This window comes from Trichomonas vaginalis, chromosome IV, assembly GCF_026262505.1.
Source record: "Trichomonas vaginalis G3 chromosome IV, whole genome shotgun sequence".
Classification (NCBI taxonomy): domain Eukaryota; phylum Parabasalia; order Trichomonadida; family Trichomonadidae; genus Trichomonas; species Trichomonas vaginalis.
The window spans coordinates 10,534,967-10,542,856 of NC_067206.1; the positions used below are offsets into that span (position 1 = coordinate 10,534,967).

The 7,890-nt window shown below is 32.4% G+C and overlaps 4 annotated features.

Moving 5' to 3' along the window:
• Positions 1–73: part of a mobile genetic element that runs on past the window's edge.
• A 1,589-nt stretch (positions 74–1,662) lies between these two features.
• Positions 1,663–2,888: a mobile genetic element.
• Positions 2,851–2,888: a terminal%2Cinverted (terminal inverted repeat of MuDR-5_TvMULE4 transposon ID:TVAGG3_0065820).
• Positions 2,889–3,078: a mobile genetic element.
• Positions 3,079–7,890: the final 4,812 nt, after the last annotated feature.

The window sequence follows — 7,890 nt, forward strand, 5'->3', positions numbered from 1 at the left end:
ATAATTTATTTATAGCATTTTTTACTATACTGTAATAAAAAATTAATTATAATAAATTAAATGTTTATTAAATTAGAGATGCGAGTTTCCGAATTTTTTTAGCCCTGGGATGTCATAACCGCTGCGGTTTTGTAAAATTTGGGATAAATTTTGACAATCCATTTTTTGTGGGATGTACGTTTATATCAATTTGCTCGGCGTTTGCCGAGCTATTGTACAATCCTACTCGAATTCATTACGCAGCCCTGGTCACTCAAAGGCCGGGGCATACAATTACAAAATAGTAGAGTGAGACTCTTCTAATTTCTTCCAATCACAAGGAAGATCTTAGAAGAGCCTCACTCTACTCGAACACATTACGCAGCCCTGGTCACTCAAAGGCCGGGGCATACAATTACAAAATAGTAGAGTGAGACTCTTCTAATTTCTTCCAATCACAAGGAAGATCTTAGAAGAGCCTCACTCTACTCGAACACATTACGCAGCCCTGGTCACTCAAAGGCCAGGGCATACAATTACAAAATAGTAGAGTGAGACTCTTCTAATTTCTTCCAATCACAAGGAAGATCTTAGAAGAGCCTCACTCTACTCGAACACATTACGCAGCCCTGGTCACTCAAAGGCCGGGGCATACAATTACAAAATAGTAGAGTGAGACTCTTCTAATTTCTTCCAATCACAAGGAAGATCTTAGAAGAGCCTCACTCTGCTCGAACACATTACGCAGCTCCTGCTCAACAATGAGCAGGTCTTACCACTTTGAGAGGCTTTCGCTCGAGTTCTGATGCAGATCCCAACGCGAGCGAGAGTCTCTCAAGCAAGCTTCTAATTCGTAGCTAGAGTTTCACTCTTATGAACAGGCAGCCAATTTGAGAGACTTTCGCTCGAGATCTAATGAAAAATCAGAACTCGGCCAAAAATTGCCCAAACAGGCTTGTAATTCGTAGCTATAGTATTGATCGTATGGATGTGTAGCCAATCTGAGAGACTTTCGCTCGATGTCTGATATTGCATCAGACATCGAGCGAAAGTCACTCAAAACAGCTTAGACATGTCTATTTTGACGGCATTAAATGATTTCATAGGAAATGTCTCAGTTGTTAATTAAGTTCACGTGAGCTTTTATGAATGAAAATAAGTAAAAAAAAAGAATTTTCTCAAAAAAAATTGTGTACGCATTGAAATTTTTATCTATAAATTTAGATATGTCATCAATAATATAATATAATTTTAAATTCGTGGAGTACACTTGGGATAATTGAATATGGGCTACCCCATCCCAACCTCTCAAACTTCCTCTGAATTTGGACAAGGTATCCCAATCCCAAAGACCTATCTGAATAAAATGAAATAAGTATATTATATATATTATTTATTTGCTAATAATGAGCATAAATCGCTAAAATTATGAAGAAATTAAAAATTAAAAATTAAAATTAGAAAAAAATGTTGATTTAATGAGAGAATATTGTATAAAAATAGAATTATTTAGCTAAAATACGTATTAATTTTATGATATTATCAATCACATTAACGAAAATCGCCCATTTTTAATTCAAATGGGCGGGAAAAAAAATAAAATTCCAAAAAAAATTGAATTGGGGAAACGATAGGGACGGGATATGAGAAACCCCATATGTTTGGGAATTTTTCGCATCACTATATTAAATCAAATGTTTTCTTTGCAATAATATTTAATGTTGAGTAAACAATGTTGGGATCAAGTGTATCATTTTTCAGACCTTTCTGAACAGCTTCAAGCATACTGATGCATTCGACTTTTTTAAATTGTGTCATTTCTTCGAAATCTCTTGTGACTTTTTTGATAACTTTAACACTTCTCTCTGAATCCAGACCTTTAATTTGCAACTTAATCAGGAATGAAGGAACAACACTGGAATATAACTCGATGACAAGTTCATCGAGTCGAAGATTTGGTTGTACACCACTTGTATGTGCCGGATACCATTGTGTCAAATTTTTTCTGAAATTAACTTTAAAAGTACTAAGTAAGATCATGAGATATAGCAATATATGTTTAAACCAACTTATATTTTGGTTGTACACCACTTGTATGTGCCGGATACCATTGTGTCAAATTTTTTTCTGAAATTAACTTTAAAAGTACTAAGTAAGATCATGAGATATAGCAATATATGTTTAAACCAACTTATTTTGGTTGTACACCACTTGTATGTGCCGGATACCATTGTGTCAAATTTTTTCTGAAATTAACTTTAAAAGTACTAAGTAAGATCATGAGATATAGCAATATATGTTTAAACCAACTTATATTTTGGTTGTACACCACTTGTATGTGCCGGATACCATTGTGTCAAATTTTTTCTGAAATTAACTTTAAAAGTACTAAGTAAGATCATGAGATATAGCAATATATGTTTAAACTAACTTATATTTTGGTTGTACACCACTTGTATGTGCCGGATACCATTGTGTCAAATTTTTTCTGAAATTAACTTTAAAAGTACTAAGTAAGATCATGAGATATAGCAATATATGTTTAAACTAACTTATATTTTGGTTGTACACCACTTGTATGTGCCGGATACCATTGTGTCAAATTTTTTCTGAAATTAACTTTAAAAGTACTAAGTAAGATCATGAGATATAGCAATATATGTTTAAACCAACTTATATTTTGGTTGTACACCACTTGTATGTGCCGGATACCATTGTGTCAAATTTTTTCTGAAATTAACTTTAAAAGTACTAAGTAAGATCATTTATTTTTGCATAATATAATGCCAATATGGTTTCTTTTGATTTTATTTCATTTATAAGCAAATCAGATTTACCCAAAAACTCCACTCCATAAGCGTTCATTTGCTAAATTAAAAAGTGACAATGGGCTAGTCTGTCCCTTTCTCATTCAAATCACATCAAAAACAAAAACACATAAAAATATTTTATTATACTCATTCGAAATTAAAAATAATAAAATTTATATATATTAATTTCATTAAATCAAGGATAAAAATCTCACCGGAAAAATAACCTCAGTGTGATAAATTTATCACCGGAAAAATTTACAATGAAAAAACCAGAATTTTCGAAAAAGTGACACCAACTATTAAAGTTATTTTATTACTAGATTTATTTACAAATTATAAGATAATATCATTAACCGAATATATTTTTAATATAAATAAAAAACTTTTTTATACAAAAAATTACAATCAATCGATAAATATTATAAAACATTTATTCCAAAAGATTAAGTAATAGGTGGGATCCTGCATATAATATAATTTTATGTCATAAAGTTTACAAATTTTAGATGGACCACAGTGAGAATGTGAGTGGTTAATTTAAAGGTGGTCTGATAAAGAAATCGAGGCTTACTCAACACAGCATGAAGCAGTTTCTAATACACAATCTTACTAGTCGTGTTTCGGTCGCCAGCGCTCTCATAGGGGTGCTGATTTCAAAAACCACTACTTCAAATTATTCAACAATACTCAATGCAGCATGAAGCAGCTACTACTGCTGTATCTTACTGGTAGTGTTCTTCGCTTCTTACTATCAACTCTAAAACTAGTTTGATGTATTATTTATTCATATATAAATATATACATATATAAATATATACATATATAAATATATACATATATAAATATATACATATATAAATATATACATATATAAATATATACATATATAAATATATACATATATAAATATATACATATATAAATATATACATATATAAATATATACATATATAAATATATACATATATAAATATATACATATATAAATATATACATATATAAATATATACATATATAAATGTTGTGCATGAAAATTCGGTTCACTTCACTTCTGACAAAAGTGACATATTTACATGGCAAAAATAGTTTACATGGCAAAAATATATAGGGTATTTTTTTTAAAAGTAGTTATCTTTATATATAAAAATAAAACTTTTGATATATTTGAGTAAATGATTTATTAATTTATTTATTTATTTTTTTTAAATCAAATCATATAAATATATATATATATATAATAGTGAAATAGAACAAGAGATAATTATTGATGATTAAATTGTAGACGAGGATAAAAGTTTAGATAAATTAATAAAAAGATAGTGTGTACATTTTGCAGTTTGCCTAACTTCTATAATATTGGGCCTTGTATAGGCTTCTTCTATATTACGAAGAGTAGGCGATAGTGATACCTGTCGGTTTCGCCATTGTTGCATAAGGTCAACTAGCTATTTCATGGGTCGCGTTTAGTGTATTTTCTTATTTTTAACTTGTGTCGCTCTTTGCTGAGTTTGAAGCTCCTGGCATTCTTGTTCTTGTTTGTCTCTTGTTGACTAAATTATTAAATATAGTAGTCTTTCTCTAAGTACAGGGTTGTTTCACTTTCTCTGGGGGAGTTGTGTTTCAACCCTTTTGTGTTGTACCGTCGCTATGTAATATTAGAACTGTCTCACATTTACCATGGAGAAGTGTTATACTTGTGTCTATATATTTCACATCTCAATATATGCTTTTTTCCCACCGGAGTTTGATGGTTGTTTAAGTCTCTTAAACATTTTTTATATAGTTCAAACCGTCAATTGACATGGTGCGGCCGTAAGCATGATGAAAAGGAGCAGAATGGTTTTTGGTTCGACGAATGCAGACTATGTTTCAATTTTTTTTGAACGCAGATAGTTTTCAATATCGTCTGATTTGTGGGAAGAACGGTCACGTCGGGATGTCATATTTATGTTATGAGTATGGTATTTTTGTCAAGAATATGTCAAAGCAGTTTTCACATCTAATAATATGTTGGAACGTTAATGGTAAGTTATAGTCGTACATGAAGAAGACCAACTGAAAGTGAATTTTTTTTTAATTCGCACGCCCTATAAACACACAAAACAACAATAATCGCAGCTTTTAAGCCATGGTATCATACTACATCTCTACGACTCCTAAGGCGATGTACAAGTTGCGCCATAGTCATCGCAACGAGTACAAGTTAATCTCGGAGAGCGCATGTTGGTGTTGGTAAGCTAGAGATTTTAATCCATTCTAGTGTTTCTTGTCGCTTAGAAACATAGGTGTCCTTGTTCGATGTCATTTTTGACCCTATGGGGATTAGTGAGAAGGTTTATTTGTTCTCTTTATACAGTATTGGTGTGCAGTGCAGATTTTTGTGCTCCGAGGGGAGATGAAGGGAGAGTATGGCATTAGTGGTATGGTGAGGTTGGAAGAAGGGTTGTGGTGTTGAGGGAGCAGTTAGGGGTATTAGCGGGAAGAGAGATAAGTCAGCAGACTACTATACAATATCTGTACAGAAAGTTGGGAAGTAGGCACGGAGTAGTCAGTGAATGTTGAGTGCGGAGATTCACTGCAACAAGAGGAAAATTCAAGATGCTATGGACTAATGTAGAGACAGCAGAAACTATATAACAAATCAAATGACTACTATAGACAAGCAGGTACACTTTGACAAATGGTAAAAGAATCTATTTATGAACAAGAATAACCATGCCAACAATGTGGTAAACAAAACGTCAAACGTTGCAACCAGACTCTGCAAACGTGGGGAAATGTAAAGTTTTTTACTGAGATGAAGCGACAATACAGCCCATGAGCACAATGGGTCAGATTTGATTTGTCGGATTCCAGCAGTTTACACCACGTTTGTGCAAGTTCTCCTATATCCTCGTAAGTTTTAGACCGATCTTAAAAAACCTAGAAAGAACCAGTTAACGAACAAAACTCAAAACTAAAATTTACTGAAGATTGATGACCGAAGAAGTTTGAAACTGGTATAATTAACCACGAAACCAAAAAGTTCAGAACTGTCCAAAACCTGTCAAAGAACGTTACAGATGAAGAGAAAAATTCAATAATAGAAAGTGCCAGTCTGGAAATAAAAACCGCTAATATATAAGTCATCTTTTCATAGAAATTGGAACGGCTAGTATCTCAAAAAGAGAAACAGACTCTACGAAATAAAATGATGAGTCTGGAAGGAGCTTTCGAGACCAGATGGAAAAGTTTACTTCAGCTGACGCAAGTCCAGTTCATTATAGAAACATCTCATGTTGACTTGAGAGTCGAAATATTCTATAATTTACAACAAAACAACAAAAGTTGAAAGAAACAAATAACAAATGCTATATGATTTTACGAAGATGGTTGACGAGAACAGACACTACCTGAAGTGATTAAAAGTCAGAGGAACCGAAAAAAGTACGAAAAACCGATTAGAGAGAAAAAAACCAAAATACCTGAAGATAAACCAAAACAAAGTTTTAGTTTCCAAACTAAACCACTCAACCTTCAATTACTGTATGGTTTGTGCGTCCTAAAGACTTTTGGTAGCAGAGTTTATGTAGAAGTAAAGAGAAAAAAAAATATTTTTAAAACAGTATATTTGTTTTATTTTTATTTTGAGATCTGTAAACCTGAGTATGTTGAAAAGACGGTTGGGAAACTTGTTTGTTAGATCATGAAATTATGAAATGTCAATACCCTTTAAACAACCATATTTTTAATGAAAAATATTTTTTTTATTTTATTTGTAATATGTAGCGTGCTGTTAGTTGTCTGGATACAACCGTTGTGGAAACTTGTTTTGTGTTAGGATGAGATATATGAAATTTTCACTGTTGTGATTCCATTTTGGAAGTCAGAAACAATTAAGACATAAAAGAGTTTTTAAGCGGAATGGGAAGGGAAATGACGGATACTCTTAATGAAGATGAATGGAAAAAACTATTTTTAAACAGTTGTTCATTTGCAACCATTTTATTACGTAACCCTAACAATTTACCCTTTTGTAGACCATATAGACCGTAAAACGAACGACAATAGACCTGAATACTTACGTTGGTCACTTGTTTTTAAAACAATATAAACAAAGGCAACGATTTGGAAGATATTGTTATTCGAATTTGTCGACGAACTAGACGATGAAACAAATGGAAGATGACAGACTATTTGTGCATGCATCGACGTTTGATAGTTTGTTACTACTATAGCGAGAACAAGACTCTTCTACTTTTATACCTGGCGTTAAACTGATAGAAATTACAATATATTTTTAGACTAGTGGGGCTTAATGCATATTGTAACACTAGAGATACAGATGAAAAAACGTTTCAGAATACCTTATTAACAACTTCAAGAAGCTATTGGCATGACTAATTGGTTAAAACAATATATTTTTAAATAAATCAAAATGCTTCAGGTTCGAAAAAATCAAAGAAACAAATAGTAGCAGATACAAAACCGGTTAGACTATATCTTTAACAAATGCTGGTAGATCAATATAGATAAGAAATTTTCATTTCCCGAACTACAGGTTTTGACTACGCAAGTTCGTTGGTTCCCCCCAAGTCTGTCAGTAATGCAAAGGCAATAGGAATTTATGACTAGAGTGTTTTGTTTCACAAACGAGGATACTAGACTGGCTTATTTGTTGAGTGTTTCGGCATTAGTAGGGTTTTTTGTCGAATGTGCAGTAATCTAGGTTGCGGATGGTGCTAATAGACAATTGTGTGACGAAATGAGAATCTTTACAGTTTCGTTCGCGACGAAATCCTGAAAAACTCTAAATGACTTTTCAAACTCAAGATGAACAAGTATATTTTATTTTGGGAATTTCAAGAAAAATGACGATTCTTTTTTACGTAGATGGAACATAGCTATGCTTGAAACTTGATTAATGACAAGATGAAGCTCGCATCCGTTTTCATTTGGTCAAAAGAGTTGAATATTTGAATCCCCAGTCAGATAGATACAGTCATGTTGTTTAATTTTGGAAGTGAAGACAATATCGTTCTTTGGGGCACAATTGTTCTTTCGCTTCTAAGCCCAGAAAGGAACCAATTACACCAGACTCGGTCCATTCTAAATTTAA